The sequence below is a fragment of the Protopterus annectens genome, chromosome 1.part1 (assembly GCF_019279795.1).
Source record: "Protopterus annectens isolate FY-2018-M chromosome 1.part1, PAN1.0, whole genome shotgun sequence".
Classification (NCBI taxonomy): domain Eukaryota; kingdom Metazoa; phylum Chordata; order Ceratodontiformes; family Protopteridae; genus Protopterus; species Protopterus annectens.
Genome location: NC_056726.1, coordinates 677535147 through 677558768, shown reverse-complemented (window position 1 = coordinate 677558768; position 23622 = coordinate 677535147).

Sequence of the window (23622 nt, the reverse complement as noted above, 5' to 3'; positions counted from 1 at the left end):
ATGGGTCCAGTCATCATACCTCTGCCTCTGATGACAGTACCCAGTCAGGGTTGTTACCCGATACTGTCCATAGCACCCCTGCCAGGCACAGGTACTGTGTCCATGGCCGGAGACAGTGATCTGTACAGCCTAGCAGGTACAGTCTGTGGCTGTCCCACAAACTGCTGTATATGGCAACCACATGGTGGAGCTGTGCGCATGGAGACACACACACATCAACCAAACAACTAGGGCTCACACATACACACACACACATTACATCAACATTGGCCCATGCTGTACTGTTGTCCCTCACACACATACACACACACACACAGACATGTCGATTGGATGGGTCAATGTCAGGCTCTGGCAAACAACAACACACCCTGTGCATATGATGATACCTGTGTCGCCGCCTGTCATCTGTAACAGTGATGCAGGAACAGGCTAACATGGTGATGATACACAGGGTGACATTATAGCAGTGTAGCAATATTAGCAAGTTGTCAACAGGAAAGTGTAATGACATCCTTGAAGGTATGTCTGAGCAGGCATTATGCATCACAGCTCTGATTGTCAATGTAGCATTGTTTACACCACTGTTAGGTCTGTGTATGTATTGTCCACCCATGTGCCACTTGGCTGAAGTGTACTGTGTTGCCAGCATGTGTTAGTGAGTGGAGAGTATGTGTGTGATGTGTGCAGTACAGATTAGCAAGTGTACATCTGTGAACATGGTGGGTGTGCACTGTCTGCATGTACGTGCATGGTGGACACATGGGAAGTGTGGCATACCCTGTTGTACACTTTGTTAACATCTCATAGTAACTTTCAATGGCCAGTATGCATTCTACTACAGTTATGTACTAACATGGGTCCACATGTGTGTATGACATGGGTTGACACTATGCTTTGGGTGATACTAATATCTGTCAATGATTTGTGGTCTGGTAGTATACACAACCTCAACAGCATGACTATAAGCAATCATTGGATGATGTCCTGACAAATGACAGACAGTTGTAGGGAACTCAGTGACAGTTGGATCCTTCCGGTACTATACTCGAACACTAACCAGTGGTATTGACAGCCACACATTCCTGTGACCACACCTGTTTGGCATATAGCCCCCTTAGGTACATGCAAACACACTAGGGATGTGTCCACCCACATCTGGGAATGCATGCATTGGCCTACAATGCATTCCCTGGATGGGACGCATATCCTACACAAGGGTATCATACAGACAGATATCTGTTGTCTGATACATGCTGTATAGCAGTAAGCCAGCTATGGCATAGTCATCCACATTTACTATACATACTATCCCGTCAGTACCACATTGATGGTAGACCTCAACATGTATGTTGGGTACCAATGTGTACATACATCCTCATGTTATGTCATGTGTCCCTTGGTATCCACATATCCATAGGTATTGTGGAGTCCCTTGGTGTATCACATAAGACATTAGAGGCCTGAATGCATATCTACAAGGCTGTTGTACACCTATACAGACTGTCCATTATTGACAGTCGTTGTTGTGTATGAACATGTCTGACATATACCCCAGGCATATACCCTAACTCACACTACTCTTTAGTAACTGTCATGGGTTTGTGTGGCACAGATGACCTTGGCCACAGATCACAACAGTGGATGGCCTTGCCACATACCTACATATGCGACCTACGATCTGAGAAGCAGCGGCACAACCTGTCCATGGAAACAGATGTATTCTTGTGGTATGCAGGCTTCACACCTATGTACTGATTGAGGGGACATGTACACATATATATTTGCCATGCAGATACCTGATGTGTGCAATGCACTTACTGTTTTAATCATAATATGTCCTACCATAGTAAAACCAAAACCCACACCCCATTGACCAAGAGTGATACACACACTGTCAGTGTTTGCAGGATTCAAACCCCTACCTAACTATGTTATGAAACTAGTGAGAGACGCATTAACACGGTGCGCTATTTGCTTTACTGGCTGGTTTTCCTTCTCCGTCTGTATTTGTAGGATGGTGACATCATCAGACGTTCCAAAGAGGAATGTACCTCTTTTAGTGAGTTTTCCCAATCTCCAAAAAGGGCACACCTCTCAAAGGAAACTGCACACATATACACACACCCCCACACACACACTGTCAGTGTTTGTAGGATTCAAACCCCTAGGATTCAAACCCCTACCTAACTATGTTATGATAAGAGACGCATTTACACGGCATGCTATTTGCTTTACTGGCTAGTTTCCCTTCTCCTGCTGTATTTATAGGATGGTGACATCATCAGACTGGACATGGTGATGTGTGTGTACACTTTGTTTTATGCCATTCCAGGAATGGTCCATGTGGGTCAACAAGTGTCAACAGCTTAAACAAGACTTCATAATCCTTACCTTGTGTGATCTATCTGTGGACACATTGACATTCTGTCATATGTCAACACATATTTATGCACAGCTTGTTGGTTTTGTGGATACTACATGTGTCTGGGATGTTGAGAAAGGGCTATTCAAAGTCTATGTGAGACATGTGTAGCTGTGTTCAGTGATGTATGTCCTGGGTGGCTGCCTTGCAAACAGTCTAGCATGTTTGGGAACCATGATCCGCACATGAACATACCACAGTTGGTTAGGTTGTGTGTATGTCAGCTTCCAATAGCTCTGTTTATGACTGCAACCATGATGAACTCCATGACCTTGCAGATCAAACTTCATAGGCGTACTGGACTTGACTTCCCATGGTGTGTTGTGCACCAACACTTGTGGGGAGTGCCATATGTTGCTGTAACACATTCAACGGTTCCACATCCTGTGTAGGGGGTGAGGCTCAGCTGACTGTTCAGGTGCAGGATCTGCTTGCTCTGTAGTTTGTGCATGACACATATTGGGAATCAATGTATTCCACTTGCTGCCATGCTTTTGGCATTGGGGGTAGCTGCTCATCCATTCTACATGTGATATCTCCTGGTATGATGATATGGACTATTGTCAGTGGGAGGTGGGTATGTTCATATGGGCCTGTCTGTCTGGATGTCTGCATTGTCAGTCAGGTACAGTTGGCCCTGACTCAGGACATATATGGGTGTACATTGATATTTATGACATAGCTGAAGGAGGTGTCATGATTCAGTCTGGACTCCTTCTCAGCTACTCTTTACAAAACACCAATGAACATGAGCACTAATCCCTGTTATACTCTTTTACACACTTAACACCCTACTGATCCTTTGTGATCAGGCTACAGAGTATGTCATCATAATATCCTGGCATGTCCAGGGGTCGGTTTCGTGTGTACTCTCCAGTCCAGCTGGAGAATATTGTGATATTGACACAATGTACACAGACAACCCTCTCCTCCTCCCGACAAACTCAGATATATGTATGAGATGCACCTATGTAGACATACAGGGTGCTGAACTCTCTCGACCCATGACTGGCACAGTCTATCAGGTGGTGATGGTAACCACACACACCACATATCAGTCTCACATATCCTCTAGCGACAGCACTCAAACCACATTATCACACATAGACATACTCGGATGCTGTAAATGAACTCTGCCTAAGCAGCAGAGACCTCCAAAGCAGACACACACACAACTGTACCCCACTACAATATCCACATATCACATAGTTCACAATGCCAGTGTGCCACACAGTCACTGCCCTTCGGGCTAAACAACACACCTAATACACTTGTAATAGGTGACACTTATTGTCAGACACACTGACGTACAACTCACCAGCCCAAACAAGGGAATAGTCACTTTGGGCTATCTGTCGGGTGCCAGGATCTGCCACGTAACACATGCAGTCAGATCACTCCAAAGCAAGTACAGGACTGGCACCATCATTGTCCATGCTGGTGCGTAAAACCTCAGACGTTACTCCCTGGACCACATGACATGATACATGGAGGAACACTCTGATCATGTAGCCCAGGCCAGTATGACCCTGACCTTGTCTAGCATCTTACACCCACCAATTATGATGTCACAGTATACAGACAAACATATCACGTTTAACAGTTGCCTAACAAATTTGTTTCATTCATAGGGGATACAGTGTCTGTCAGCCTGTGGTGACATGCTCAACATGCCACGTAGCTTCACTATGGACAGCTTGCACCTGTCACCCTTGGACTTTCGAATGCTGGCTAAGGCTCTTGCTACCACCATAGTGCCTTTTTTAAGCAGGGCTCAAAAGACAAATCCACCTCCATAGACATTACAGGTTAAATGAAACTAAGGGTAATGCTGCTCAACACCAGATGTGTTACCCTCATATTGTGGCCACTCAGGACTCTCCTTAGTATGGAGGATAGCGATATCTGTGCACTAACAGACGCCTGGTTCAGGCTCACTTATGCACACCAGCACTACCAGGTTATGTTTCATAGCACGAACAAAAAAGCTGTAAGAGTTGCTGAAGCCTCTAGCAGATATCCAAAACACACTGGTTCTTAATGTATAAGCAGTTTATTTAAAACAAGCAACATTTTTGTCACTCCACACAAGCAACTTCATCAGAAATAAAAACCATTATACAAATGCAGTTGTATTTAAAACATCCACCTCTAAGCAGCATAATTATGTAACCAATCAACTTCTTAAGACAAACCTGGTTAAGAAGTTGATTGGTTACATAATTATGCTGCTTAGAGGTGGATGTTTTAAATACAACTGCATTTGTATAATGGTTTTTATTTCTGATGAAGTTGCTTGTGTGGAGTGACAAAAACGTTGCTTGTTTTAAATAAACTGCTTATACGTTAAGTACCACTGCATTTTGGATATCTGCTAGAGGCTTCAGCAACTCTTACAGCTTTTTTGTTCATGCTATTAAGTTTGTTACTTTCATCTGTATAGGTTATGTTTCATACCATGCTTTCTGACAACAAGACTTGGAACCGACAACACAACTAGGGGGAGTATCCATATACATCACAGATACACACACCTCCGGGTTAGTAGCACTGCACAAAGCATCACAGACCATACATATACAGCTACCATTGTGCAAAGCTGCCTTTCAGTTTGTTGCCTGCTACAGACCACCCTCCCAAACTCAGGAATCACACTCGGCTTTCATGGGAACTATGGAGAATATGAAGGTCTCTACAAACACCATTATATTGGGTGACTTCATATACACAAATATTGACTGGGGATACTACTCAAGCCCCAACACCCTCACCCAACAGTCGCTACAATTTGTAGACTCATATGCTATGGCACAACCAGTCAGCACAGCCACAAGGGGGAATACATATTGGGCCTGATCATCACCAACATGGGGACTCTATGTTCCACACCAGCGATATACCCCTCATTGTTAAGGTCAGAACATACATGTATCTCACTAAACATACATATACCCTCCACACTCCCATCCTGGGTAATCTTGGTGAACTTCTCATGAGCCAATGTCTCACTTCACCAAAGCAAGGTGGTATCCTTCAGAGATCCTGAGACAGTGGCAAATACGGCTCACACAGCTGAATCCTTTACATACACATTCTATGGACACCTAGTGGACTGCATGGATTGTGCTATCCCAAATAACAACAGCACTCACTCATCTAATGGCAGGGGACCTGTCTGGTAGACCCCAGCCATTAATAAGCTGTACAACGTCAGGAGGAAGCTACTACATGAGAGAGCACAATCCCAGACTGGGAAGGCATCTGTGATCTGTACTAGCAGACAGCTACGATCACTCATGAACTTTTCTAAGGCCCACTTCTACCGGACAATTGCACCAGACATGTAGGACTATCACACGGCCTTCTTCAGTTATGTCAGGAACCTGGGTGGACACTCACTGATATGCTGTGAGTTACTGCATACTGACTAAACTTACTCTGAACTCACTGGCATTGCCAACATCCTGGCAAACAGGTTCAGTGCAGATGTCTCCCCCCCATCCCCCCTAAGGAGTGACTATCCATCCCAACAGAGTATAACCTCCCTGACATCACACAGTAACAGGTGAGTGCTGCCCACCCCAAAGCATACATCACAGTATCAATAGGACCAGACGGTGTCCCGGCCTGCATCTTACACGAGCTTCATGACAGACGTAACCCTCACATTACATCACTGTTCAATATTGGAGTTACTACAGGATATGTACCCAAGGAATGGCATACAGCAACAGTGGTCCCACTCCACAGAGTTTGTGCCACAATGGACCACAGACAATATTGCCCTATAAGGCATCTGGTCCTTAAGGCCAAATACAACATCAAACATACTTGTCATAGGTGACTCCATAGTCAGACACACTGACGTCCCACTCACCAGGCTGAACAAGGAGAGGGTCACAGTAAGCTGCCTATCGGGCGCTAGAATCCGCCACATAACACAAGCACTCGGGTCACTCCACGGCAAGTACAAATATGACACAGTCATTGTCCATGCTGGTGTGAACAACCTGAGACGTACCTCCCTGGACTACATGAAAAGAGACATAGAGGAGCTCTCTGATTATGTAGCCCAGGCAGGTATGACCCTAACCCTGAGCAGTATCCTTCCTTCACCAAGAATGATGCCACAATATAGAGACAAGATGATCAGCTTTAACAATTGGCTTAATGTCTGGTGTCATTCAAAGGGGATCCAGTGTCTGTCTGCCTGGGATGACATGCTTGACAAGCCACGCTGCTTCAAGGGCGGCTTGCACCTGTCACCCTGGGATTCTGGATATTGGCTAAGGCTCTTGCCACCCCATAGTGCCTTTTTAGGCAAGGCTCAAATTCTAAACCTACCACCCTAGAAACAAAAATGGGAAGAAACTGAGGGTAATGCTGCTCAATGCCAGAAGTCTAAATCTCAAAATGCACGCTTTCGGCCCTTCTCAGTATGGAGAACATCGATGTCTGTGCTGTAACTGAAACCTGGTTCAAGGCTCCTGAGAGCACCCGGCACTATTAGGTTTTACCTCATATCATGCGTTCTGGCCCCAAAACCCGGACCACACCACAAAGGAGGGTGTATCCATATTCATAAAGGATACCCACACCTCCAGGTTGGTGGCAACGCCTAAGCTGAAACCATCCAGGTGCAACTAACCATAGGCAAAACTGCTCTACAAATTGTAGCATGCTACAGGCCACCCTCTCAAACTCAGGAACCCCACACAGCCTTCCTGAAGACACTGGAGGGTATAAATGTATCTCCAAACACCATCATATTGGGTGACTTCAACTACCGAATATAGACTGGGAACATTACTCAAGCCCTAACTTTCTAGCCCAATGGTTCCTGGAGTTCATAAATTCAAATGCCATGGAACAGCTAGTCACTGTTCCCACGAGAGGAGAAAATATACTAGATCTCATTGTCACAAACATGGGGACAAAATGCTCCACACGAGTATGTCCCTCATTGGTGAGATCTGATCATAAACTAATCTCACTGGAAATCCACATCCGCCCCCACCCCAAACAAAAAGACCATAGTGAAGAACTTCTCTAAAGCAAACTTCACACTACTCAAGACTGGTGTGGTATCCTTCAAGGCCCCTGAGCCAGAGGAAACCACAACCCAAGCTCTTGAAGCCCTTACAAATGCCTTCTATGAACACCTCCAGGACTGCATGGATCAGGCAATCCCAAATAAAACCAAGACTCTTTCCACAAAGGGCAAACATCCAGTCTGGTGGACCCCAGCCATTAACAAACTTTACAATAAGAGGAGAAAGCTATTACATGATAGAACAAAATCCATAAAAGGGAAGTCACCCCTGATCATTATTAGTAAAAAATTACGAGCACTCATAAAATCAACTAAGGCCAATTTTGAGAGAAACATTGCCATGGATTCAAAGGACAATCATAAGGCCTTTTTCAGCTATGTTAGGAACCTGGGTGGAAACTCCCAGATATGCTCAGAATTAGTCCAAAATGATACAAAAATCACTGAACCCACAGACATTGCCAACATACTGGCAGACAGGTTCAGTGCAAACTTCACTCCCTCTCCCCTAAAGGAGAGATAACTATCCCAGCCGAGTGTAGCCTCCCGGACATCTCAAATGCATAGGTGAAAGCTGCTCTCTCTAAAGCTAAAAACACAGCATCAATGGGACCGGATGGTGTCCCCGGCTGTGTGCTACACGAGCTAAATGAGGAATTAACCCGCATAAGGCAGCTGTTTAATCTCAGCCTTACCACAGGATACGTGTCCAAGGAGTGGCGTACGGCAACTGTGGTCCCACTCCACAAAGGCGGCGCCTCTACGGACCCTGGTAATTACCGCCCCATAAGCTTAACAAGTCTAGTCTGCAAAGCTATGGAGAGGATCATAATGGAGCTCATAAACAAAGATATAGGGGACTTGCAGACATTGGACCCGACCCAGTTTGGCTTTGTCAAGGGAAGATCATGCCTTTTGAACTTGGTCCACTTCTTCGACACAGTCACCAAGGCCATTGATGAGGAAAGGCAGTCCATACAGCCTACCTTGACCTTGCAAAGGCTTTCGACACAATACCCCACTCGGGTATTGTAGAAAAACTTACCAGCTTAAATGTAAACCCATATGTCACAAGATGGGTTGCAAACTGGCTTAAGGACAGAACCCACAGGGTTAGAGTTGCTGGCGCTGTGTCAGACTCCAAGCGGTCACAAGTGGTGTCCGCAGGGCTCGGTCCTTGGCCCCTATTGTTTGGCATCTACTTCTCAGAAGTACAGGCCAGCATGGGAGGACTTTGGCTGACAAAGTTTGCAGGCGACTGCAAACTGGGCCATAGTGGAAAGTGCATCGGACACGGATATCCTTCAGAAGGGACTCACGGAAACAGATAGCTGGTGCCAGAGCCATGGCCTGAAGTTAAACGCCAAAGAATGTATAGTCATACCCTTGGGAAAAACAAGGTAACCCCAAGCTACCATATAGGTGGCAATCCACTAAGCACAGAAGAGGTTATCAGGGACCTGGGGACCCAGGTTGACAGTGGCCTTTCTTTTGACACTCACATTGCTAAAGTGGTTAGAAAGACCTTCTACATTGCCCACCTGATCATGAAGGATTCACATCCAGATCTAGTGAGGTCATTGTTCCCTGTACTCTTCACTTATCAGACCAATGATCGAGTACAATGCCCCATTCGGGATGTATCTCACCCGACATCTGCAGCAATTGGAGAGACCCCAAAAGTTCCTCACCAAAAGGATAAAGGGACTCCAAAATCTGTCATATGCTGCCAGATTGAAGAAACTCCAGCTCTATTCAGTCGTATACCATCTGCTCAGAGGTGACATGTGCCTGACATACAAGGCCATGTCCAACCCGGAATTAATGGACATGCTCCACCTCAAAAAATCCAAATCCACCAAAACCACTAGAGCAAGCGACTTAAACCTTAGCACGGATATAAATAGGACGTGCTGGAGGGATAGATTTATCACTCAGAGACTCCCTATGCTGTGGAATAAAATCCCGGTCCATGTGAGGCAGAGCACCTCGCTGACTCTGTTTAAGAGAAATCTAGACCTGTGGATGGGAGATCATAGGTTTACCCCGGGAATCATCTCTGTGTCACTGCTGGACAGAGGCACAACAAACTAATGGGCACAGTATTTTTTCATATAAGGGGTGGCGTAAGCCACAAAAATTTGGGCTAGGCTTATAAATGCCTTAGGGCAGATAGCCTAGTATAAACCTATGAACCTATGAACCTATGAACCTATAAGCCTAACTAGCCTGTTCTGCAAAGCTATGGAGCATATTGTCATGGGACTCATACACACATAGGCATCGGGAACCTACAGACACTGTGTCCTAAACATTTAAGTGTTGTTGTGGGCAGATCTTGCCTCTTGAACCTGTTTGTATTCTTTAAACAGTTAACAGGTCCATTGACATAGGGACGGATGTCCACACAGCCTACCTGAACCTTGCAAAACCCTTCAACACAATAACCCACTGGGCCATTATGCATAGGCTCACCAGCTTCGATATGGACACATATCTTACACGATGGATTGCTACCTGGATCAGGGATAGCACCCACATGGTCAGAATTGCAGGAGCCATGTCTGACTATACACCAGTTACATGTGGCATCCCACACGGCTCGGTCCTGGGACCTCTCTTGTTCAGTATATATTTGTCTGACATACAGGCTACCACAGGGGGAATATGGCTGAACATGTTCGCACTTGACTGCAAACTGGGTGCCATGATCAACTCTCCAGCTGCCACATGCATACTCAAACAGGGTCTCACTGAGATGGATGACTGGTGCCTGAGCCATGGCCTACAGCTAAATGCCATTAGTTGCATAGTCATCCCCTTTGGGAATAACAACATGCCCACACATTACCACATAGGTAGTAATCCATTACATATGGTATGAGTTGTTAGGGGTTTGGGGACATGACTTGTTCGTACTGTCACCTTTGACATTCACGTTGCCAAAGTGGTTGGACACACCTTCTATATGGGCCACCTTATCCCATATGGTTTCACATCTAGATCGAGTGAGGTCATTGTGCCCCTATACTCATCACAACCATGCTTGGTTACAATACCACATTTGGGGTGTACCTTACCCGACACCTGCAGCAACTGTACCGGCCACAGAAGTTCCTCACCAAGCAGATCTAGTGACTCACACGGATGCCCTGCACAGTTCAGATGCAGTAACTCCAGCTCTACTCAGTCGCTTACCACCTATTCAGATATGATGTGTGCCTGTTGTTTACAGATATACCCAACCCAGAATTACTGGACATGCTCCACCTCAGGATATCCGACTTCCTTGGAGCTACACACTCCAGGGACGTATACCTCAGCAAAGATGTTAATAGGACATGCTGGAGGGACAGATTCCTATCCCAGAGGCTCCACTCTCTCCAGATTGTAATCCCAGTTTCACATAGGCAGAGCCACCCACTGACCACCTACAGGACACATCTTGATGACTGTATGGGTGATCGTATGTTTACCCATGGGATATCCTCTGTGTCCCTGCTAGTTAGAGGCACACTAGCCTAAACGTACATGGGCTATCTTGTGTGACCTACTATTCACACACACAGTGTAGTAATCTGACAGGGTTGCGAATGCCAAATACACTCTGGCTAGGCTTGTACATGCCCTAGGGCAGATAGTCTAGTATTGACCTCTGAACCTATGCTAATGTTCAGGATGCACAATGTTTATTGCTGATACTGTTTGCAGGTCTTTATCATCTTTGCTTTACCAGTTTCTATGAACAACCTCGGTATCTGCAGAACATATTTGATTATGACAGGGTTCCACTATATTATAGATGTGTCTGTTGTCATATAACTGTGTGCATAGGGCAGATTTCTGGATAGTGACATGTTCCTGGGTTAACACATGCAACTGCCAGATATGCGTGGCCCACTGCTGTGCTCAGACATGGCCTAAGTGTGTGAGCATGCCCAGTTCAGGCTTTCCGTGTTTTGTTGCCTGACATTTGTCTCATTTGTTCAAGTGTGTGAGCATGCCCAGTGTGACCTTTCAATATGTTGCTATCTGAGGTCCACTACATTTGTTGATGTGTGTGAACATGACCAATATTAACATTTATACTGTGTGTGTTGGAAGTCAGGTTCTGTTCTTACTGCAGGACTCACCTTTGTGTCATAACTCAACAGGGATTATGCTGTGCCTGCAAGGTTTCCATGAGATACTTTGCATAGACTTATCAACATTCCTTCATACAGGCTGACCACTCCAATACTGTCATGGTTTAGTGGTTCAGTACTTTGACTATAGTGCACAGTATTCTGGGTTCGAGACCCATCACTGCTTTATATTTTCATACTGAGAAGACCAGACTGCTTAAGGGCCAGTTAAGGAAATATGAGCATGTTGGCTTTTGTTCAGCTATGCCCTACTTAGACCAGGCTTGTCCAACATTGCTCAATATTCACCAACATTGCTGGACGCTGCCCAATATTACTCAACATTGACCACAGTTGTGCTAGTTGGTGTGTGTGATTTTGTTTGCATATACTACATGGTGGTAAATGCTGTTTAGCACTGCTTTATATTGCATAACACATGGCAATCATGCCTTAGGTGGTGCTGCAGGGCTGCTTATGTCGGATGCACATACTACACTCCCTGTACATGTTTGAAAGCAGATAGTGTCAACTTAGGCATCACTTTTACTATATGTGCGAGTCAAAGAGATGTATCATTTCCAGAGTTCCTACTGAGCCAGTGTATGTGCTATGCATTGCATCTTTGCCAAGGCCAAAGCATACTGGGCACGCCTCCTTCTGCCTACTGGGGCAGGCTCAGGTTGTTCCTCCTCTGAGTCACGCTCTGCCTGTGATGGCCTTGGCAATTGTGGGAGGCTGTGTGGCCCAGGCCTATGCTGATCCTGCTGCAGCTGTTTTCGCAGGATCATATTATGTAGCATAGCACATACCATGACAATTTGGGTACATGTAGTTGGTGAGTACTGCAAGGCTCCACCAGATGTGTCCAGGCACCTGAACCGTGACTCGAGCAGCCCAAACACATGCTCTATTACATTACACGTTTGTGTGTGTCTCATTATGGCATTCCTGTTCAGGTGTGTGTGCATTTCTGATGGGTGTCATCAGCCACAGCTCCAGTGCATAGCCAGCATCCCCCTCTAGGTGACCATGTGGGATGTCCCCATTGGCAAATGCCTGGTACAGCTGTGTCAGATGCCAGATATGGGAATCATGGTAGCTTTCCGGGCAGCCTGCACACACATTCAGTATTATGCCCTGGGCATCACACACGACCTGGCAGTTGATGGAGGGGAAGCCCTTGCGGTTGAAGTAGACCCTACCCCACTCGCCGGCTGGTGCTTTGATGCATATGTGCGTGCAGTCTATTGCACCCACTACCTCAGGGTATTCCGTTATTTGCTGGAAGAGACGCATATTGCTGGCCCATACCTCACGGGAATTCGGGAAATATACATGATCACCGACATGTGCTGACATGGCATCCAGGAACTGGTGCAGTACCCTGGATGCTGATGCCTGTGATATCCCCATCATATCACCAGTTGGTCTCTGGAGGGTACCTGTTTCTAATATTCTTAGGGCAACACATACCTTGGTTTCCACTGTGATGGGTTCCCCTTTGTTGGTTCTGTGTGTGAGGTGTGGCCTGCACAGCTCAACAATTTGCTGCAGGAGGTCTCTGTCCACTCTATAGCGCTCCAATATCTCCAGCTCATGTAGCCCCTGGTAGGTTACCCTGAGCATGTACACTCTTCTCCGTCTCCTCACTGTGGGTTGTCCAGCAGCATTTGCATTGTCACCACCCTCAGCATGTTGCATATGTCACCTTATAACAGCAATGGCAGCCCCTAACATTTCTTTGTCTCAGTAAAGCTTTTTCAGTTTCCACTTCTATTAGCTTACTGCAGTGTCTGTTGTGAGAAACATAATGGACTGTTGTTTGCAGAGTTTTAAGTGCTAGGCTGAGCTGGGCTAGTGTACTGACTGTGTAATTGCCTGATTCTGATTGTTTTCACCTGCTAGCTCTGCTAGTATTCCCTGGTAGCTTCCTACTATTTGTTGTGCTTCCTTTTTCCTTTCTGTTTCCTCAGGGGGGAGCGCCACGCACACAAGCGCAAACATGCGCACACCAGCTAACACGCGCGCACACATGCTTACACGGACTAAAACTTGCTTATTTGGGTTAAAACGCACGAGCACCAGCACAAACTTGCTTACAACTCTTTAATCAGCCTTATACATGCTTACTCCAGCTTAAACACATGCACTCACGCTTACACGTGTGCACGCTGTCTTACTCGGGTTTACAGGCGCGCACACGTGCACATACCCACTCAGCAAGAAACTTTGGTGTTATCCACGGCATACACCTTCCATTTCTTGCCTTTTCCTAGCCTACCTGCTGACACACCTCTTTCCATGATGTGTAAATGACAGCTGACACATGCCACTCTACTCCAATGAGTTTCACTTCTTTCATACATACCCCCCTCGTGATGTCACCTATCTTCTACTCTGTTACTCCCCTTTTCATACTCCTACACTCCACTGACTGTGCTAATTTACTATGTAAACTTGCAATTCACTATCCTAATCCTGATTTACATAGGATTGCCTACTAATGCTTGGTTACATCTCTTAGACTGAGCTTCTCCCCTTAGCAACCTCTACTTGGTGGCCATGTTGTCTTCAGCCTGCCATTCCCTTGCATTGTACATTAATAATTTAAATAAGATCCACATTTGTGGGTTTTAATTTTTAGTTTTCTGGGTTTTAGAGTGCAGCCCGTTTCCGTGGCGCTGCGCTACGCTTAAACATCGGAAATCGGAGAAAAAAAATAATTATTTTTTTTTTTCATATTGCATCAGGAAACATTTCCAATGGCCGTATATTTGGCCGTTGGCATGCTTCCTGCACTGGATGCAACCTTTATTTGGAGCTGTCACGGCTCAGTTTTGCTATTTGCAGAACGGTACTCAGTTGTCAACTGAGTGCATTTCTGCAAATAACACTGTTCTTACTCGGACAGGTTTGGGTTTCCTGAATCGCAAATCTATCTCATTTGCATGCTTTCGCCTGCAATTGAGGTAATTTGCATATCCCAGCCCTGTCCATGTAAGAGCCATTTTAGGAGCTCTCTTGTACGCCCCTGCAGGCTGTTCCTGGATCGCTCGTCGGACATGATGGCTGCATGGAGTCTTTCTCTACTCTTAGACTCCGTGCAAGCCATCGTGAATCCGGCCCATAGCATAAAACATTTGCTATCTATTCTTTTGACATATTATTTACTTGTGTTCTTAAAATATCAATATTTACTCATGTCCATATTTCTTATCTACTTTTTTATATTTTTTAAAGAAATTTTCTTTCCTTACATAACTTTTCCAATAATTTTGCTATTCTTTTACATCTCAAAAACATATGTTCAGTAGTTTCCTCTTCCTCAAAATAAAGACATATATTCTTTCATGTTTCCTTTTATATGGCATGTTTCCTTTCAGTAGTAATTTATCTATTACCAGTTTCCACAAAAATTATTGGCATTCTACTGTTTCATTAAACCATTTATTTCTTATTTTTCTAGCTTTGATTTTGTCTTCTGCTAACTTTTCCCATGGTTTGACAAAATAGAATTGTATCATTATATTCTAATATCATATGTTTCTCTCCCTTTCAATTTCATCAATTTTTATTTTCCACATTAGTAGTTTTCCTGATAATATTTTATTTCATTTATACCTTCTTTTTCTGTTTTACTGCTTTTTACCATATTTACATTTAAACATTTTTATAACTAATCTTTCATCTTTTTCATTTATCTGCTTTAGTACTTTATATAAGTTTAATAAAGCAATATATACCACTGGGTTAATTAACCCTAAACCTCCTTCTTCTTTATTTACATACAAAATCACTCTTTTTATTGGACCATAGATGAAGATAAAAAATAGTAACCTGTAGAACTGGAAGCATGGTGGATGGAACCACTACCAGGTACAGCATCAGTATTACAATCTCCAGGTATTACCAGGGGCGGCTCGTGCTATAGGACTGTGGGACTGCAGCCCTCCGACCTGTAAAATGGGTCCCTCACCTGTGCATAAAATAAAGTCCCCAGTCCCCTGTAGAACATATAAAAATAAAAAAAAATCTAGGACTCCCGCGCATGTGTGCTTAGTTCCTAGCTGCTGTGTTATGCAAACCAGAATTCCAAGCATGCATGATCAGGCATTCCTGAGCTCCAGACTGCTCAGTTAGGCAGTCTGGATAGGGAAGGGAGTAAACTCCACCCTTCCAACCCCAGAGATCTGTGCGGTGATGACCACACAAACCGGAAGGCCACCGGACTGCATCGCCCGCAGGCTGGACAAATAGGAGGAGGTTCTAGCCTCCTCACATCTCGCGGGAGACTGAGACCAGTATGCACGGGCTAGTATGGAGGATTGCATTTGCAAACAGCTGCAGGATCACCGTATGGAGGACCGATAGGGGAAACAGAATCACATTTGCCAGTATAGGACCGAGTACAGGATCACCTTATGGAGGTCGAGGAAACAGGATCGCATGGCAATTCTGCAGACAGGTAGGGTGTGTGTGTGTGTACAGGATCGCCATATGGAGATGGTGTGCGTGTGTGTACAGGTTCGTCATATGGAGATGGTGTGTGTGTGTGTGTGTGTGTGTGTGTGTGTGTGTGTGTGTGTGTGTGTGTGTGTGTGTGTGTGTGTGTGTGTGTGTGTACAGGATCACTGTATGGAGATGGTGTGTGTGTGTGCGTGTGTATACAGGATCACCATATGGAGATGGTGTGTGTGTACAGGATCGCCGTATGGAGATGGTGTGTGTATGTGTGTGTGTGTGTGTGTGTGTGTGTGTGTGTGTGTGTGTGTGTGTGTGTGTGTGTGTGTGTGTGTGTGTGTGTGTGTGTATGTGTGTGTGTAAAATGCCCCAGTTGCTTCATGGTGGTGGGTAGAGAATAAAGCTTGAAACCTTACCTTGGGCCCAAGTGACAAGAGCCTGAATTCCCTACCCACCACCATTTCAGAAACATTTGCAGATTTTTGCCTCATATTTGTTCTGTTCCTCATAAAATCTGTGGTTTCTGCATTTTTGTTACTTAAAACAGACAGTGGTGCAGTGGTAGCAGTATTGCCTGACAGCTATGGGTTGTCTAGTTTGATTCTTGGCTGGGGTCCCTTCTGTGTGGAGTCTGCATGTCCTCCCTGTGTTTGTGTGGGTTTGCTCTGGTGTCCTCAGTGGATATTTGTCCCTATTTTTTGGACTGTATTCCCCCATTATTGACTTCGTCCAGGTTTTTTGTGCCAAGGTTGAAAGCTATGGTGATAACTGAACTCACTGAATATGTTTGGGGGCTGTATTCCCCCATCATTGGCAATGTTCAGGTGTTTTGTGCTAAGATGTTGACAGCTATGGTGAGAACTGAATTCACTAAATGGTAGCCATTTAAGTTTCAGTCTTCCTTTCTTTCATAAAAAATAGATGTGTTGGCATAGTGGTGTGTTGCTGTGGCTGTTTTTGCACAGGGATCAGGGTTCAATACTTGGCAGTAAAATGTATGGTGCTAACACAGCATTTTATTCTAGCAACTTTCCAAAATTATACAAGCAATGTTTAAAATGTGTCCCCGGTTTTTGGGCTTTTGCCCCCCCGATAAATGTTGGCTTTGTCCAGATTTCTTGTGCTGCAAAATTCAGAGATACAGCTGAGTGTCGAGTAGATTTTACAAGGAGCTGAGAGCTGCAGGGGACCAAAAGTTTAGTGCTGCTTATGCCAAGTCTGCTTACATTGTAAATAGCACAACAGGTAGTGTACTTGCTTTTGATGCAGAAGGCTGTGGGTTCTACTCCCACAGTAGGGAAAGCCATTGATAATACTATACTTTGTTTTAAAGGGGATGGATGCTGCAGTCCTCTTTGGCGAAGATACCTAGTAACTATGAACCTGTTACCAGTTTGCCATCCATTCCCTATTGCGTACTAGCATTATAATTTTTTTAATGCAACATTTTATTCCTCAAGGGCAACAGGCAGTTTATTTGTAGATGAAACAATGACATATAAAGTTGTTTGCTAGCAGTAACCTCTTCATTAGTTAACAGATTTCTTTAATGTGGAATTATTTAGATGGCTTTTACTTCTTCAGAGATTGTGCATATTTACTGATACTGGTGGACTGTTGAAGTTTGAGTAGACTTTTATGATGGAAATGTTCTGAATTGGGCAGTTCAACTGTACTGTATTGTACAAGGAATATAATTTAATACAGTCAGGAATGTGTATCAAAGAGCATGTGTATGCTTTGTGTTCAAGAGGCCTATGATTTGAAAACAGCCCAAAATTAATCTTTATCTGCCACTGGCAAAATGTATTTTTTTTGAATGTGGGTTTCAATGAATGCGAGTTTCAAGGGCAGAGAAGTTTTAATGCTAAATCTATTTTCATTGTGAGACTGCATTGCTTTGTTTAGCAGATATCTATTAGGGTATATGCTGTAAAATATATAAAATAAAACTTTCAAATGAAATCCATACCATCGCAGAAGTAAAGCAGTATGCACATTACAGTGTTTATGGCAAATGGGGCGAAATAACCAAGGAATGGGACATTGGAATGGCTGCAGGGGGGGACGCTCCATTCGACCATGATTTTGTGAGGGAGGGGAAGGGCAGCAAACTCAGACAGCCCCAGCTGAACTATACCTCTCAGCTGTCCAGACTTTTGCAGAATGAATAGATTTTTGCTTCTTTTTTTTTTTGGTTTGTTCCTCATAAAATTTGTGGTTTTATGCCAAATCATTTAGGAATGAAGTCACTAAATAATGACAGACATTGAGTTTCAGATGTCCTAACCTTCAGAAAAATGCATGCTAAAGCAAGACCTGTTATTCTATCAACTGTCTTTTTAGTACTGTTTGTATGTTCCCCCGATATATTTGGCCATATCAAGATTTCCTGCATTAAGAGGTTGAGAGGTACGTGCAAATAAATCGCTTTATAGAATTAGGAATATCCAAACCTCTCAACTGTCTCCAATTTTGGCTCAAAATGTTGCTCTCCCCTTAATAATCCCTCTCCAAAATTGCAATTTTGGAAGAAAACGTGGAGGGTTTACAATTATAAATAACTGTAATGATCAGAGTTATAGATTACTTTTATTTCAGAAATGCATGTAGATGCTTTTATTTTGTCAGCTGCTCAAGTTAACAGTACTAATTTTAAGAAGGTGTCCCTTCTTTGACAGGTTCCCAGCTGTATTGTGTGGTAGTTTTATATTTTTGCATAACATATTTGGTCTGTTTTTCATAAAATTGTGGTTTTCTAGCAAATTAGTAGCAAATCATTAAAGACTGAAGTTAGAAAATAATGGTAGACATTTGAGTTTCAGATTTCATACCCTTCAAAAATTCATACTAATGCAAAACCAACTACTATTCTATTATCTTTCTAAATTTATAATAGCAATATTTAAAAACGGTCTTTAATTTAGGGCCTGTGTCCCACTTCTATGTATGGCTTTGTCCAGATTTCTTGCTCTGCAGTTGAGATGTATGAGTGTCAGAGCCATCACCATCAGACAGAGACATTTCAAACTGTGACCTACTTGTTGCACTCCACTCCCCACTGTAGTGGCTCTGGATGTGTCCAAACAAGGCAAGGAGCAGTTATGCAGTGTAAGTGTGCAGAGTATTCCCCCATCCAAGGTAGACCACAAGTATGACCGTGGCTTTTCATCTGTCCTTGATTTTGCAGAATGTTCTGGTTTTCTGTCATATTTTTATACTGTTGATTTATGCTTCTTATTATTCAGAAAATGCATGCTGTTGCAGTGCCCTGTTGCTCTGTATTAAAGTAGAAGTGCTTTAATGACCATCAGGTAAGCTTGTCGGAGATTGTAAGATGCAAGTAAGCTTTAATAAGCATACTGTTAAAGAATTACCAACATTGAAAGCCTTTTCATTGTTGCAATGCAGAGAATATTTACATAACTAGATAACAAATAAGCCTTAGGTATTGAAATGCATATGACAGTATTTGTAATAAAGGACAGGATTACAGTATTTTCAGAAGCTCATTACATTTGTTGGAGACTTGCAGTTATCTTTGCAGGCTTTACCCATAAACTAAACAGAATGCCAATCTATCATGTGTGGTCCATAACTTGTGCAGGAATCCTTTAAGCAATTTATCTTGAGCTTGTTTCTTGTTCGCTGTTCACTTTTTACTTTGGTCATGTGTACTCCATGAAACAAGTAGATAGCTGTTGTCAGGCAGCAGGTCTTTTCTGGATAAGAAACATTTTTACAAGTGGGGGTATCACAGAGATTGCTACTTTCAGCATGTTACTTGGTAATTTTATAAAGCTGAATATAAATTATAATTAGAACTGCAGTACAAGGAGAAGTGGTTTGAGCTGAGTGCTGCTTGTTTTGTTATACTTGATTTTGACTGGCATTCCAGTAATGTATTTAAAAAGCAATTTAGTTTTTCATAACTCACACCCTTTGTGTTTCCATATAGATATTAAGTAAGTTGTCATGTAGCCAATGCACTGAAATATTTTTTTTCTTCTACACTTCATTTTGTCTTGATTGGACTCTCGTAATGACGGTTTGGCACCCAGGGCAGTGAATTTAATTAAAGTTCCAGTTGTTGTGGTTTTGAGCATAGCCCCACCCCTTTCTAGTTGGTAACACCCCTTCCCATTGGCCTCACCCATTCAGCTGTCTCTTGCAGCCCCCCTTTAATTAGAAGTCACCAGCTGTCACTGGGTGTTACTAAGATCACCACCAATCACAACAGTAACTCACAGCAAAAATTCAATTAAAAAACAGTAAAGTCATATCCAAACAAGGACTGCTTTAATAAATCAGCCAGAGTAAGATGATTCAGCTCTTTCATTCCTGATAACATCTGCAACATCATCAAAAAAAGCCAACCAGAAACAGTACAGCTTTAAAGGGCCTTCAACAAATTATTAGCCACTTAAACAATAATACATATGGATATGACAGTTAAACACAAAAATAGCATAGTGCTATGCAATTTGACTTAATTTAATATTTACAAATCATTAAACACAATAAAATTAATCTAAAACAATTAATTTGTTAAATAAAGTAAGTCGATCTATATAATCATGGCATTGAAAATCTACTATATTATATTAATATGTAAATAAAAAGTATGAGGTGCAATACAAAATTTAATTTTTACAATATATATGTGTAAATGGGTCTACTTGATATGGTTGACATTTCACAATGTCGAAATTCATATTGTCGAGACCATATGATCAACATTTGAAATGTCAACCATACAAGTAGAACATAAAAAACAACAACAAAAAAACTTACCTTAATGCTGCTAGCAAGGAGATTATGCACCCTTCAACCCCCTGGAACTTAAATATACCAACTCTGAGATTGCACTACAGTGCAGAAGTGGAAATCTTTCCATTCTGCACTGTAGGGAGATGCCGGTTCCCCATAGTCGACATTTCAAATGTCGATCATATGGTCTCAGCCATATGAATGTCGATATTGTGAAATGTCGACCATTCGAAAGGATCCGTGTAAATATATATATATATATATTTATACACACACATATATATATATATATATATATATATATATATATATATATATAAAATCTATTTTGTAAAATGTTTCATAGCGTCATTTAAAACACCTAATAAAAGACAGATACAAACTTATGTTTACAAAAATAATCTTTTAGAGTCACCAATCTCTAAATAATAATTCATAATAAATTATTTAATAAAATAATATAACAAAGGTGGGGATTCATAGGTTCATAGGTTGGTACTAGACTATCGGCCCTAGGGCCTATACAAGCCTAGCCATAACAATTCCCTGGATATTTCTTCCCACAATATTTACTTCTCTGGACACCTGTCTAGCAGGGCAACTGACATGATCCCCGGGGTGAATTTCCTATCTCCCATCCAATCATCAAGGTTCCCTTTGAAGAGGGCCAAGGAGGCTCTCTGCTTAACATGTATGGGCAGTCTATTCCAGAGTATGGGGAGTCTCTGGGTCAGGAACCTATCCCTCCAGCATGTTTTATTCATTGTGATGACAAGATTTAGATCCCTGGAGTGTGTGGTTCTGAGGGATTGGGATTTCTTTAAGTGGAGCATGTCCTGCAGCTCAGGGTTTGACATGGCCTTGTATGTTAAGCAGAGATCGCCTCTGAGTAGACAAAATGCCATAGAGTATAGCTGGAGTTTTTTTAGATGGTCAGCATATGGCATCTGCTTTAGGTCTGTGATTCTTTTAGTGAAGTATTTCTGTGGCCTTTCCAGCTGTTGCAGATGTCTTTTGAGGTACATACCAAATGGGGCATTATACTCTATAATGGGTCTAATGAGGGATGAGTACAGTGGGACAATGACCTCCTTTTTTCTGGATGAAAAGTCCTTAGTGATGAGGTGTGCCACATAGAAGGATTTCCTGACTGTTGTGGCGATGTGGTTATCAAAAGTGAGACCACTGTCCACCTGTGTCCCTAAGTCCCTCATCACACTTTCAATGTTTAGTGTACTGCCACCTATGTGATAATTCTTGGGTACATGTTTTTTCCAAAGGGGATAACTATACATTTCTTGGCATTAAGCTTGAGCCCATGGCTCTGGCACCAGGCATCTGTTTCTGTAAGGCCCCTTTATAGAATATCCACATCATTTGGGGATTCAATAATGACTCCCAGTTTGCAGTCATCAGTGAACTTTGTTAGCCAGAGTCTCTTAGTGTTGGCCTGTATTTCAGAGAAGTAGATGCCAAACAAGAGTGGTCCCAGGCCTGAACCCTGAGGTACTCCACTTGTCACTTGTCTGGAGCTGGATTTGGAGTCGGCTACTTTTACAGTCTGGGTTCTGTCAGTAAGCCAGTAGGCAACCCATCGAGTAATGTAAGGATTTATGCCCAGTTTAGTAAGTTTATCTATGATTCCAGAGTGGGGGATGGTGTCGAAGGCCTTGGCGAGGTCCAGATAGGCTGTGTGGACTGCCTTACCCTCATCCACAGCTCAGGAGACTGATTCAAAGAAGTCAATCAGATTCAGGAGACAAGATTGTCCCTTCACAAACCCAAACTGGGTGGGGTGCAGTGTTTGAAGGTTGCCACTGTCTTTGTTTATGAGTTCCATGATAATGCGTTCCATGCCCTTGCAGATCAGGCTTGTCAGAAAGATGGGAAGGTAGTTCCCGGGATACAAGGCAGATCCCCCCCTGTGGAGTGGGATAACTGTAGCTGTATGCCACTCAGTGGCCACGAAGCCTGAGGTAAGGCTATGATTAAACACTACACTTAGGTGAAGTGCCAGTTCATTTTGTAGTTCATGTAGTACACAGCCTGGGATGTCATATGGTCCCATGGATGCTGTATTCTTACCTTTGGAGAGTGCGTTTTTTACCTGTGTGGCCATGATTACCAGAATTTGGCAATCCTTTGGTATTGAGATGGGCCCTTTAGGGGGTGAGAGGGGGTTGAATTTGGCACTAAATTGATCTGCCATGATATTGGCAATATCCTTGGGATCAGTATATTTCATGCCATTCTGTTGTAGCTCAGAGCAGATCTGGGCATTGCCATTTAGATTCTTGACATAACTATCGAATGCTTTGTGGTTGTCTTTGGAATCTTTGGCAATTTTATTTTCGTAACTAGCTTTTGAGGATTTTATGAGGGATCTCAGCTTCTTACTGAGGCTGGTGAGGGAGTTTCTCCCATTCAATTCTCGGCTGGAGCGCCTTCTGTGTGGAGTCTGCATGTCCTCCCCATGTTCGAGTGACGTTTAAAGACATGCAGGTAGGTGCATGCATGAATGGGTGTGCCTTCTTTGAAGGTTGGGTGTCAGGCTGGCAACTCAGCACCATAAAAATCCACTGCCAATCATTAGCGGACCAGAGTTCTGCTGTGGCGACCCCTAACTGGGAAAAGTCGAAAGACATTACTAACAAAGGTGGAGTTAAACCTATAGAACAAGTGTATAGAACTGTTTTATGTCAAAGTTCATATCATGTTAGCTGTCCCTGTTAATAATTCATACCATATTAGCCCTTTCTTTAAGAAAACTGTTAATTGATATAAAATCA